Source organism: Pipistrellus hanaki (genome assembly GCF_964339955.1).
Source record: "Pipistrellus hanaki genome assembly, chromosome: 11".
Classification (NCBI taxonomy): Eukaryota; Metazoa; Chordata; class Mammalia; order Chiroptera; family Vespertilionidae; genus Pipistrellus; species Pipistrellus hanaki.
In genome coordinates this window covers 34,929,023-34,943,527 of record NC_140513.1, presented here as the reverse complement: position 1 = coordinate 34,943,527, position 14,505 = coordinate 34,929,023, and the positions used below count along the sequence as shown (strand labels likewise).

At 41.7% G+C, this 14,505-nt stretch overlaps 1 long non-coding RNA gene across 1 annotated transcript in view; it reads right to left on the bottom strand.

The window, feature by feature from the left end:
- The window catches only part of LOC311630441, a 119,943-nt gene that overhangs the window by 15,502 nt on the left and 89,936 nt on the right, over positions 1-14,505 (bottom strand). The window lies entirely within an intron of this gene.

Below are 14,505 nucleotides of genomic sequence, written 5' to 3'. Positions count from 1 at the left end.
ATCCTGTATAAAACTGACAGCTGTAACCCTGGATGCCTCAAAGATGCCTTTGTCTAAAATCTCCTGTATATGCCCTGAGGTAGGACTGAATGTTTAGAAAAAGAAGAAACTACAAAGGATTCCAGATGTTTCTGAACTCTGCTTGAGTTCCTGTCTTAGTCTCGAAGTGAAATTCAATGCCCTGTCTTCTGGAAGAAGAAATGAGATCAGCAAACAAATTGAGTTCCAATTAGTGGTAAAGATCTAGAGATGCAACAAGGTGTTACGAATGAGTCTCTCCTGTGGTGAAGTCCCATTATGGGGGATGAGGAGAAACTAATCTTATCACCATTGTTAAGAGTATATACCTACTCATATAAATATACCCTCTCTTCTCACAAAAGCTCCAAAGAAGAGGTAAATGTATTATCCTGTTTACAAATAAGAAAGCTGGACTTGAACGAAAGAAACTAAGGTTACAAAGCCAGACTCAATAAAAATAAAATTTAACAGTAACACAATTAACAGTAAGTAGTGAATTCTAAATCTGAAATGAAATGGAACACCAAGTTACTAAGTTCAGAGAGGCAGAAATTCCTTTGAACTGATTGGGATGAGAATTCTAGAGTAGGCTAAAGTAGAATTGGGTCTTGAAGGATGGGCTTACCTAAACAGATGGGAGGAGTGCAGGAAGAACATTACCAGCAAACTTTCTGCATAAGAGATGTTCTGGGTAGCAAGTGACTTATTTTAATCTGAATAGCCCATGGCTACAAAGGACAGTGAGTCAACATTTAATGGATTTAGGCAAAAAGAAATCTACATTTTTACACTGCCAAAGACAAATCGTGTTCCCATCCTCCTCAACTCCCGCACCCATGGAAGGCCTTGCTAATAATCACCACTATCATCAATTTTTCTTCTCACTTTCCACCCCAGCATCAGCTTATCATCATGCTGCTGATTTCTTTCAGACACACTTTGCCACTCAACAGTCTACCCTTCATTTTAAGGAACACAAAACTTGAATACTTAGTAGAGAAGGGGAAGTGATTGTTGCAACTGCCAAATTACAGTTTCTCAGTAAAGTGATCAACACTTTATGCACATCTGAACATGGAAATATGCAACACACCTTTATCCCCTCATGTAAGAGGAATATCATGCAGCTAAGATGTAAGTCCACATGCATTCTTAACTGACTGTAGCTTGATGAACATGGAGAAAACTGGTGGCAATTTTGAACTGTGGTCTGGCCAGTTCAACACTCCCTCCTTTCATCCTTTAATACAAAGCAAAGGGTACACAAAGGCTAACTGCAGCTTGACCTCACCTGGCCCAAGCTCGGCCCTGGCCCCAAACTTTATACAGAAAGTATAAACCTGCTTCTCTTGCCTGTTGACATCCATTTCCAAATATTATTTTTGTAGCAAACCCATAACATCTGAAGTTTGCAGAATACTTTGGAGCCATTGATAAATTTAACAGATCATAGCCAAGATGGACTTAATTTCACCATGGCTTGTTAGAGGTAGTGCCTCGCCCCGAGAAACGGGGCTGTGATCCATAGATAATGTCTCTTCATCATGAGAGTTAGAAGTCTGGCCCAGAGTCAATTCTTAGGCAAGAAAGATGTAGCATCACTAAGTCTCAGAGGGCCAGACTGGGACTGGGAAGGTCAGCAGTTTCCACTTTCTACCTGCAAGGGACCTACAGGAATGTGACTATCTTGTTCCTGAAGGATTATCTTACAAGGTCTCTCTAAAGGGCCATTGTTTAGGGGCAGTTGTTGATTTTTACCGGGCCAGGGGTCAGGGAACAAAAGATATTTGGCATCCCACTTCCTCAAAATTTTTCAGAAACACTCCCTGAGGCCTGAAACGTAAGACCTTTTTGCATCTTAGAAAAGAATACATAATTTTAAGACTACTGTGTTTTAAGTTGACACACTAAAACTGCTTAATTTGCTCCCCACAAAAATCAGAGGTCTATAGAAATTAACTTTCTGATGGAAGATTTATAGCAAGTAAGGAGGGTTGCTGGGATTTGAGCCCATAGCATCAACCTGCACAACACTGCCTCCTTTTTTAAGAATGCCAGAGAAAAATCAAGTCTATATTACATATTATATGTTGTAAGGCAGAGGGTAAGTTTTCTCCCAGGTCCAGAGAGAAAGCACATTGTATCCCTGGACTTGATTTTCTCTGCTTATAAGTTCAAAATAATGTGTCCATAAATAAACATTGAGTCCCTGTCATAGACCAAGCTCTGAGGTGCTTCTTATCCTCTTCAAGCTTATAGACTAATGGGGGACACAGACATAAAAACCCATGGCTATAATATGAAGCTATTTAAGTGTCTTAAAAAGTGCATAACAAGTATTGTTGTCAGTCCAGAAGAGGAAGCTCACCTTACCAATGTCCCAAAGCTTTCCAAGGACATCCAATGATAGCCGAAAAAGAAATAGAGTTGCCTCTAAAATGAAAAGTTAAATATTTTACAACCTACAAAATGCAACATGTCAAAGTAGTCAATTGCAACTCAATTTTAAAGATTCACATACTGTTATATTTAAGGTAAGGTAAAGGGGAATTTTAATCTGTTTGATATGAAGTAGGACCTACAGAGGTAGAAGAACCTAGGTTCTGTTGAGATCATAATATAACCCTGCAAAAGAGGGAGAAATTCACTAATCATGCTGAGACTTGGGGGGATATATATATATATCCTATCTAATAAAGAGGGAATCTACTAATTGACCCTCACACAGTTGCAAAGATGATGGTGCCCACAGCTAATAGGGAGGGACTATGCTAATTGTCCCACATTCAAAGATGCAGTGCCCATAGCCAATAAGGAGGGCATATGCTAATTGACTGCTGTGCCCATAGCCAATAAGGAGGGAATATGCTAAATGACTTCCCCTCCCTCAAAGATGGCAGCACCTACAGCCAATAAGGAGGGAATATGCTAACTGACTGTCATGCCCTCAAAGATACTGGTGCACACAGCCACAAGATGGCAGTGCCCAGTCCCCTTAGCCCTGCTGGGGCCTTGCCACATGCCTTCCTCCAGAGTCCCCTAGTCCCCTCAGCCCTACAGCCACTCAGGGCCAGCTGACGCACAGGCAAGCCTCAGATGGCTGCCCAGCCACCCAGGGCTGCCCAAGGCTCAGGTAATCAGGTCCAGACAAGGCTTGCTCTGCCAGCAGTGGCAGCAGCAGAGGTGTGATGGGGATATCACCTTCCCCTGATCACCAGGTCACCTCCCACCCCTGAGGGCTCCCGGACTGTGAGAGGGGGCAGGCCGGGCTGAGGGACCCTCCAGTGCATGAATTTTCATGCACTGGGCCTCTAGTGTGTGTGTGTGTGTGTGTGTGTGTGTGTGTGTGTGTGTGTGTGACTTCCTGTTCTCTTTTCTTAAGAGTCCCACTTATAGATTCAAATAGCTAGTTGACATTTCCCTTCAGATGTTAATTTTGAAATGCCTGTTAGACATGTCCAAAATAGACTTTAGACTCCCCAATGACCTAAACATTACTATCATCAAACATCTGCCATCATAGTAAATGGCATTACAATTCATTCATTCAGTTGCTCAAAACCTAAGCTTATTCTTTTTTCACCCCGAAATCCAATCCATTAGCAAGATCCCATCAACCTCACCTCCACCATATTTCTCTCAACAATCTACTCCCCACTTCCTGGTGGTAATTCTGGGTCAGACCGCCATCTCCATCCTGGACTGCTGCAGAAGCCTCCTAACTAGGCTCCCTGCTTTTCTTCCCCGCCTTCCCTCTTTTCTCTCTTCTCCCTTATCCATTCTCCACATGGATAGCAGAGTGCTATTAAAAATACAAAATCCGATTTCACCTCCGCCTATTTACTCAGAGCAAAATCTGAACTCCTTAACTGAGATCTTCTGATCTCTTCTCATGTGCCTTTCCCCCTTGCTCATCATTATGTTCTAGTCCTACCAACTTTCTTTAGTTCTTCAAACAAAAATGACTTGTTTGTGTATCAAGACCCCTGGTCTTTAACCTACATGTCTTAAAAATCCACTTCCTTACAAAGCAATTCCCTCCACACTCACTCCACACCTGCCCACCTTTTTTGGGCTTTTCATAGCACTTATAACAACATGACATTTTGTGGTTCATTTAGTTATTTTTTATCAATCCCAAGATAACATCAGTACCATGAAAGCTAGGGCTTTGTCCATCTTGTTCACAGCTTATCTTTTATGTCTAGCATAGTGCCTCAGAATCATCAACTCTCTTTTCAGAGAAGATAACTGACTTACTAAAAAACCCTATCGAGTCAAGTCATGGCCTACTGCCAACGTATTCAGGAAGCATTCATACAGACAGAATGCTGAAGAGGTCGTACTTGCTTCAGTCCCCAAGAGAGTGATAGCTACCTTGAGCCAGCTAAATGAAAGGACTAGGTACTAAGCAGAAATCAGCTATCAGATGGGCTCACATAGGGAATGTAGCCCATAGCTTCTTTTCTTCTATTCATGGCTAGAGCAACAAATTTGGGAAGCTTCCTGCCCCAAACAATGTCAAAACAGTAATAGCAACAACTCCCATTATGGCGTATTTCCTATGTGCTAAGTACTGTGCTAAATGCTTTCTAAGGATTATTTCACTCAATACTCCCAATAGCCTAATTTTATCCTCTTTCTTACAAATGAGGAAGCAGATGAGGTAAATGCCTAAGGCACCTCAGTAGAAGATTTGGGATTAATTTGAACCCAAACAATTTGATCAGAGTTTTCAGAAGGAGAAATACAAGAGCTAGGAAGATGTCTGTCAAAACGACCTTCAGACCATTACTATGGAGCTGCATCAGGATTATAGTTGGCCCTCCAAATCCACAGATTCAACCATAGTATATTTTTTTTCTTGTCATTGCTCCCTAAATAATATAGCATAACTACTGACATAGCATTTACACTGTATTAGGTATTATCAGTACCCAGAGATGATTTATATGGGAGAATACAAGTCAATTTTGATATCTGCAGGGGGTTCCTGGAACCAATCCTTCACAGATACTGAGGGACAACAGTGTATGTATTTTAGCTGATGATATCTGGTACAAGGGGAATGCTGTCGCTTGTGAATAGAGCAATGTCCACTCAGGCTTACATACCATGGCCATATACGGCTTTCTGTGATCAAGCTAGGAGTGGAGATCAATATTATCATGAAAATTAGTCTCGACCAATGGACCACATGGGCAAAAGAAATCAGAATGGAACCAGAGAAATGAGGCAGTGATTCTTAAAAAGTAAGGGTGTGATGCTTTTTTCATGCTAATTTTTCTTTGTCTGGGAAGCCATCATTTGCATTCTCTAGCCCCAGATGAAATGAGGAAGAAATGGAATGGAGATACAGAAAACATGCAAAAACATTACAATGCTGAAGATATCACATAATACAAATTCTGTGAGCTTCTTTGACAAATCTGATAAAACAAAATTCCAGGTTATATTAAACAGGATTTTTCCTGCCACCTGAATCATAACTGTTACAAGCCAAAGTACCAATAAAATTTAAGGCTCTTTCTTATGTATAGGAATGTGATTTTTAATTGACTTGTGTTAAAAGAAAAGCCACAAATATGACAGAAAGCATATTTCATTTTTATTATTATTGATTTTCAGAGAGGAAAAGGGAGGGAGAAAGAGGGAAAGGAAGAGCAACTTCAATATAAGAGAGCAACATTGATTAGTTGTCTCTTGTATGTGCCCCGACAGGGGATCAAACCCACAACCTAGGTATGTACCCTGACCAGGAATCAAACCTATGACTTTCTGGTACATAGGACAGCACTCCAATCAACTGAACCATTACCAGCCAGGGCAGCAGGAGTCATCTTAACCATCTTCTCTCCTACTCCATCTGATACATCAGCAAGTCAAGATAATTCTACCTTCAAAATATGTCTTGGATCCATTTGTCCTCTACCTTTCCTGCTTTTGTCACATCCTGGGTCAAGCTACTTCTCACCTGGGCTGTTGCAACATTTCCTAATTAGTGTCATTTAATATACAACCCTTGTGTACACACTCTACATGTCTTCACCTTCTTTCTACAATCTATCTACACAGCAGCCAGAGTGCTCTTTTTAAAAATTCAAAGCTCACATAAAACTCCACTATTTAAAACCCTCCTGTAACTTCCCATTTCACTTGCGATAAAGTTGAAATTCTTTTCAATGGCCATCAAGCCATGGTCAATCTAAACCAACACACCTCTCAAGCCCATTTCATGCCTCCCTTCATATTTTCCAGCCACAATAACTTTCCCCAATATATCTATTCTGCTTTGTGTCTTAGAACTTTCTCTACTTTGCCCTACTTTAATGCTATCCCACTCCCCATCATCTACACCTGGGTGACATTTACTTATTACCTACACATAGCTAGCATTTATTACCTAGGCCTCTGTTTAAATATCACTTCTTCATTTCTAGATCCTTCTAGACAATGTTAGATTTCTTCATAGAAGCTCTCATGGAAGCTTCTACCTTACTTTAATATTAATTACATTATAAATAGTTTGTTAATTGTCGGAATATTTGTTTGATGTATATAATTCTCACTACAAAGTTTGCTGCTCCATGGGGGGCAAAGTCTGTAAATGTCTTATATCTGATGAATCTAGTAAATGTCTCTTAAAGTATAAGTACTTGATAGCTCTCTGATCAATAAATGAGTAAATCAATGAATAAATAATTGAGTGAATAACTAAGTAAATGACAGGGAGGGATAGCCCTGACTCAGATATTGGGACAACTAAGTTCTAATTTGATTCTGTGTAACTTCAACCTGATTTATCCCCAGAGCCTCCAGAAAGAATGCAGCCTATGACACCTTGATTCCAGCCTTGTACTAGTAAACCCTAGAGTAGAGAAGCAGTTGAGCCACACTGTTCCCTGACTCTGACCTACTGAACTGTGAGATAATAAATGTTGTTTTGTTAAGCCACAAAATATATGATAACTTTTTACAGCAACAATAGAAAATGAATGCATATTAGCTTGTCTTCATTAACTCCTGCCGAAAGGGCAGGCTTCTAATTACACATGTAAGGGCCCTCTTAATCTTCTCCAGAAACCCTGGAGGATAGGCGCTATCTTTGTGCTTTCCCTCTGCCTCCCTCCAAGTGCCTGGTATTTTGGGGAAAAGTACTTGTACACATGTTGAAACCTGGTTATTTTCTGAGTACCACCCAAGGGATGCCTCTAGATCACCTAGCAGCCTAGTGGGACTTATGCATTCAAGTCTCACAAGACTTGTATATACAAGGGTTGGCAAAACTAGGCTTACAGTTGTTCGCATGAAAAAATATATAATACAAGAATGACAATAATACAAAAATAAACTGTTTTGTGTACTCATGACTAAAAAGCTACTTTCGCCCACCCCTGTATTTGCATATTTTAAAAGCTGCTACCTGAGCTTTTAAATCTCAGGCCAGGCTTTTGAGTCTGGCTTCAGTTCAGCCTGAATCCAGGTGCTGACTGAAATCCTCCCCTTTGTGACACTCCTGGCACACCCTAAACTACTAGAATCCACTAGAAATAAAATAGGTTGCTTAAATAATCACAAAATATTGAGAGACAACCAAAAGCTAGGGCAGGGTTGAATAATAAGGTTCATCCCCTACACAAGGCCACTCATTTCAAGACTGGGAGAGGTAGCTGTTTTATCATATGCATAGAAACCAACACAGAAAGTTAATAAAAATGAAGAAACATAGAAATATGTTCCAAATGAAAGAAAATAAAACATCAGTAAAAAGTTCTTAATGAAATGATAAGTTATTTACCTGATAAAGAGTTCAAATATGGTCATAAATATGCTCAGTGAATTCAAGAGGGGCAGGGAGGGAAATAAACACAAAGAGACAGAAATATAAGAGAGTACCAAATGGAAGTCACAGATAAAAAATACATAACTGCAATGAAAAAAATATGATAGAGGGATTCAATATCAGACTAGATGCAGCAGAAGAAAAGATCAATGAACTCAAATACAGGATTCGCACTCACCCAATAGCATCAGCAAAAAAGAAAGAATGAAAAAAATATATATAGATAGCTTAAGGGACTTGTGGGACCTCATCAAACTGACCAACATTCACCCTATGGGGTCCCAGACAAGAGAGACAGAAAGAAGCAGAAAACATATTTGAAGAAATAATGGCTGAACTTCCATAACCTGAAAAGGAAAACAAATACCCAAATCCAGAAATCCTAGAGGGTTCCAATTAAAATAACTCAGAACTGCCTACTTCTGGTCAAGATGGCAGAATAAGTGAATTATATGCTTAACTCCTCCCAGAATTACCCAAAATTACACCTAAATTATAAAATAACTATCACTGAGGACATCTGAAGACTAGCTGAGCAGAATTTCTTGAACTAAGGATATAAAGAATAAACCACATTGATACTAGTAGGAGGGGCAGAGACATGGAATGGGCAAGACCCACATCCACGGTGTGGCCATTTAGAATCAAGAGAGGTGTCTCAGCTGTAGAGGTCTCCCCAGAGGAGCAAGGGCTCCCTGTGCCACACTGGTCTCCCCAGCACAGGTTCCAATGCCTGGAAGAGGAGCCCCATACCATCTGGCTGTGAAAACCAGCAGAGATTGCATCTCAGAAAGACAAAGGGCTATGGGAGACTGAGACATGCTGCTTTTAAAGGTCCAGAATATAAACTCATTCACTAAAAACGCACTCATTCTAAGCTCCAGTTTAGAGGCAGCAGCTGAAAACACCAAGTACATACAGGGAGAAACTATATTGACTAACTACAGGAGGAGGGCTTTAGGGCAGGGGCTGGGGCAACTCTCTCCAGGAACAGAAGCCTTGCTCCTTTGGTGAGCTTTCCTTTCATCAACGCAGGCAAGCACCAAATCTGTGCCCACCACTGATCTGGTTTACACCATTCACCTACCCTGGTGATTCCCTGAGATACCCAACTCACTCACCCAGCTGGAGCCTCTTCCAGCAGTGCCTCCTGCAATAACAATAACAAGCAACCTGTCTTGGATTGCACTGCAGGCTTTCCTCAAATCTTTCAAAGGTTCACCAACCCCATGCCTTGTAGCTCTTGCTAAGTGACCCTCAGCCCAGTACAAGCAACAACCAGTCTCAACTTTATTTGTAAATAAATAGCCCCAAGCCTGATGTAAGTGTCAGACAGTCTTGACCTGGAATGCAACTTCAACTAAGCATCACACCTGGCACAAGTGACAGCTAGCCTCAGCTCACAGACTGATGACCACCAAAGGGTCCAAGGGGAAGCTGGCCTCGGTTCACAGTGTGGACTCTTCCAAGCGCTTCCAAGCCTGGCACAGGCAGCAATCAACCACAGATCATTTTGTAGCTCCTATACCAAGAGGCCTTAAGCCTGGCACAAGTGGTGGCTCACCATACCAGAGCCACTCCAAGGAGGCTGCAGACCCAACACACATACTGGCAGGCTAAAGACCACACCAGAGCACCATCCAACCAGCTTCATAAATGACACACTCAAAAGGCAGATTCAAAGGCACCACAGCCCCACCAAAATGACTCTAACTTCATGGGGACAACCCTGCATAACAGCTCATACACTACCATCATGTTAACCCTCACAGTTGAGCTAATTGTCAACCACTGACATGCCAACAACTGACGCCCAACTGTAACAGGAGGGCACACATAATCCACACAGGGGACACCCCTAGAGCCCCCAGCTTAGATGACCAAAGGAGATTATGCCAGGGGGCTCTACAAGGCACCTTCTTCATAAGGCTATTCAAGACAGAGAGATGTAACAGATCTACCTAATGGATAAAAACAAACAGGGAATTAACTAAAATGAGGACACACACAGAAGTCCCAAATGAAAGAAAAGGACAAAAACCAAAGAACTAAATGAATTGTTGTTGCGCAATCCACCTGACACAAAGCCCTAAACACTGATTATAAGGATGCTTAATGAATGTAAGGAAAAAATAAACTCAGTAAAATAGAAATAATAGTATACTCTCATGAGATGTTACTGTGTTGCACACTTTAAATCACTAAAGAAATGTTCATTGGATTGTTAAATGCTTCTAGCTACTCTTGTGTTTATATTAATGTATTAACTCTATATATTCCCTCACCTTTTATTAAACACTTACTATGTGTCAAGTATTGTGCTAGGCACAGGAGGTGTACTATAGAGAGGAATCACACCTGTATGGTTTTATACTGTAATAGAGACAGGTAAGTACTAGGCAGAAAATTCCCCGATGTTCAGCATGTGCTATGAAGAGAGGCCGGAGAGGAAATGCTCTATGCATTCTACGGGGACATGAAGAAATAGGTTGTCAGCCCTCTGGCTGGAGGGAGGAGTAGGACAGAGCTGGAGAAAGGTCCTGGAAAGTGACTGGAAGAAGTGAAACAGCCCAGAGCACCTAGAAAGTGCCAGTTTTATCCTCTTGGGGCCCTGGGTGCAAGGAGTTGGGGGGCAGTGAGAGAGATGAGCTAAGAGAGCTGGCTGGTGTCTGAGGGCTCACTGCCCCTTGTGCCAGGTGAAGGATCTGTACTGTGTCGTGTGCTCAGGGAGCCACTGAGAAAGAAGTTTACCAGCTTTTTTCAACATCCTGTCCCCAGGAGTCATGGGGCACCAGCAGGGAACCCTGGAAGCTCAGGCCTCCTGGCAGATAGTTAAATAACCAACTCTTCGCAGAGAGTTCTGTGTGAAGTGGCTTCTTTAAGCACCTCTTGCCTTTTCTTCCTCATCCAGAAGCCCCTTTGTTATTTATATTTTCAGATTTTTATCTTTAGAGCCTCACACTATAGCAAGCCATTATCTCCCTTAGGATCTGTCAATCTCCTTTTTAAGTTATTCACTCCTAAAAATATTCTTGTATTTTATTCTATCTCACTTAATCCCCTACTTGTGACTTTCTTTTATGAGAATGTTCAAAGGGTAAATTTGCTGTATTAACTATTGTGCTTTTGGCAGAGCCCAATCACTCTGACCGCCTGTGCAGTATTTTTTACAGCCTGGGGAGTTTTGCTGAAAAGAGGATTGATGGTAACTGGGCTGTGACTTTAGTTGATAATGTCTGTTTCCTGGATGCACAGTCCCTGGTCTGCTTTGTCCCTCCGTCCCGCCTCCTGAAACATAGCACAGTCACTCTCTAAAGTGCTTTTGTCAACTGATACCATCCTCTCCATGAACTTCAATGAATTGGCAGTACAATTCTGTGCTGGAAAGACATTTTGCATTGAAAATTGGATTCACAACAGGCAATCTGCCTGGGGACCACATGTCTAGGAAAGCAGTCATTTTTAACTAAGGATATTACAAGCCCAGATAGACTAGGACTGGTGTACTCCTGGAAGCAAAATTACTGTACTGCATGTTGGTAATTAACCTTGTCAACTAACTTCCAGAAGGACTGCCGCCTAATGCACACACTACCTTCTTGTATTCTACGGCTTAGGTCCCATTATATTCTATGTGCACCTGCGTTCCCATCACTGAGCCTCACCAACACTCCCTGATTTGCTTGCCCTCTTCCCCTTTCTTTTCCACAGCATTTATTAGCTTCTAACCATATACCAGTACAATTTACTAGTTTATTACCTCTGCCTCTTACACCATAATGTAAGCTCCACCAGGGAAGTTGTTTATAGTTTGCCAACTATTATATCCAAAAATTCCTGGGCTATTGCCTGAAATGTAGTATGTGCCCAATAATTATATGTTGGATGAATTAATACATTTCCATGGAGCTTTCAGCTACCAAATGACCTTTTCCCCCCACACCCATGACTCCAAAGATGTCAACCAAACATATTCATTAAATGTTTTGACCACTTTTTCACATGGCAAATAATGGTCCAGGTCAAGGGAAATTATTCCTGACCTCAAAGTCCCATGGGAGAGGCACATGTGGGCAGAAATACCAGTTGGGACGTAGGATAAATTAGAAATATGTACAAAGTACAGTGGAGTACAAAAAAAAATCAATTCAGCTACACTGTGGTATGGTAAAAGAGACTCAGAAAAAGCTTGATAAGGCAGCAACTTTAATAATGTTATTTATTACAACTTAACTTGTAAATAATGAATACAAGATTTCTGGGAGAAGAGAGAAGGGATAAATCCAAAGCTAATAGATTTTCTAAGTGAGAGTATGCATGATGGGCTGGAAGTCTCTAGGAAATACTAGCGCATAGAGATGTGACTTAGTCTCTCCCCCACACCTCTTGCAGATCAACTTTGAGACAAAATTCAAGTGCAAGAGGTTTGTTTGGGAGATGAAAGAAAGTGCCAGTGGTAGAATGGGAAAGCAAGAGAAGTCAGCCAATAAAGGCTACGCTAGAAAGCCAGCTACCATGGAGAGTGACGAGCAGGAAAATGAAATAGAACACAGGCCTCAGAGTTCTCACTGGAAGGACAATGGATCTGTAGTCTTCATACACCAGATCCCCATCCTTGGTGGAGGAAAACTCCTGGGAGTCAGGTCCCTGGTCCTCCCGGCCTGCCATGCGTGTGACAGAGCAGCCTTCCTAGGTACTGGAGAAAACCTCATTCTAACACAAGCAACACACTCCCTGGACATTGGTTTCTTCACACTGACGTGGCCTCAGGATTGTATGGAGCCTCCAGAGAACCTGCTATGGTTCATAAGGAGAGTGCAGGGGGGAAGGCTAGAGATGGAGGCAAGGGCCAAATTTTGAGAACTCTTTATAAGTTGCTCCTTGGAGTTTTATTCTGTATTAAGGGAGCGATACTGGAATATTTTAGGCAAGAGAATAGGATAAAGTCTGAGTTTGAAAGAGGCCACTCTGGTTAGGGGGTGGGTGAGCATATAGTAAGTCCAGGAAACCAGTTAGATACACTTATCACTTGGGATGGGAAAGATTGGGCTAGAAGTCATGTGGTAGTGGTAAAGATGGAGATGAGGAGACAGAGCTAAAAGATGTTTGGGAGATAGAATTGACAGAAATTTTGGGGAAACAGATGTGGGGTGGGATGGAGTGAAGGATGAGTTCCCTGTGCTGGCTCTCTTGACTAGATGGTGGTGGCACTACCCTAGACAGGGAGTATAGGAGGGACATCAGTACTGGAGTAAGATAAGTCTTATTGGACGTGTTGAAGTGGAGATACCTGCAAAGTATCTAGGTAGACAGCCTAATGGGCAGTTTAAAGGATATTAAACTCACCAGACAGATCTGTACTGGGAAGAGCTATTTAGAAATAACACTTTATAGAAGATATATGAAGGCAAGGAAACCAGCAATTCCAGAATAAATAGCTAGAAGTTTATCACCTGCGATGAGTTAGTCAAGTGTTACTACCAACATCATTTTAGTATCAAGTCCTTTGCTAACTTAGACATGGCATGATTTCTATCATCTCTAGGTACTGCTTTGTCTTTATTTCCCTCTACATCTTCCCCAGATCATTTCTTCACCCTTGGCCTAGTTGCACATGACTAAGGAGAAGATAAATGGTGTGATTTGGGGCAAGCTGTGTAAATTCCCATTGTCAGCTTCTTCATCTATAAAAAGGGGATCTCCTACGTGGAGATGATCTTGTCTACTAGTCAACTGAAGAAGCTGAACATGAAAGACATCAACCTGATGCTCTTATCTTACCAGACACTTTCCCTAGTTGGTATAGGACACTGCTCACTCAGATGCTCAGCACTGTCTCCCCTGCATGAATCTTTACCTGCCAGTGCTAGTTCATCTTTTACCTAAGACGTAGAATGGTCGCAAAATGCATGTACTAGTAAGCTGCCAAAACCACTGTGATAAGAGCCCTTGGTAACAATTTACCTTCGTTCTGCATGGGTCTTACTCTAAGTGTACACAGATGTACGACTTTTCTGCCAAATAGTTATCCTGGCCAAGAACAGGATCGTCCCTCCACAGGAATGCGTAGGTGATGACATTTCTTTCACCATTTTGGCATCTAAACATGACACTCGATCTGGTAACAATGCACTGAGCTCCCGATGGTTTATGGCACAGCTCTAGGCAGAATGGGCTGTGAACGCATACACTATTTCACTCCATCCACTCTTGTTACATGTGTGTCAGAGAGAGAACACAGCCACTTGATGCTGAGCAGGCCCCAAAGAAACAGCCACTGTCAAAATACTGCCTGTGGCATGTATACAAACATACAGGGCTATGCCAGGAGTCACATAGTTTCAAAACATCTGCCAGATCATTCCAACCTGCTTCCCTCACATTCGCAAACCATCATTCCTTTACTCACTCAAGTTCAAGTCCATGGAATTGACACCTCTTTCTCCACTCATCCCCTATATGCAGGCAGTCCTTATTTATCAATAATAGCATTAGTAGTCATTCCTATTTAGTGGATGTCAGGCAAACCCTGTGCTAAGTGTTTGTAAGTACCTTATCAAATTTAGTTACAACTTTCTGAGGTAGGACTATTTTTATCCCATCTTGCAGCTATAGAAATGTGGAGTAGAGAAGGAGCCCAA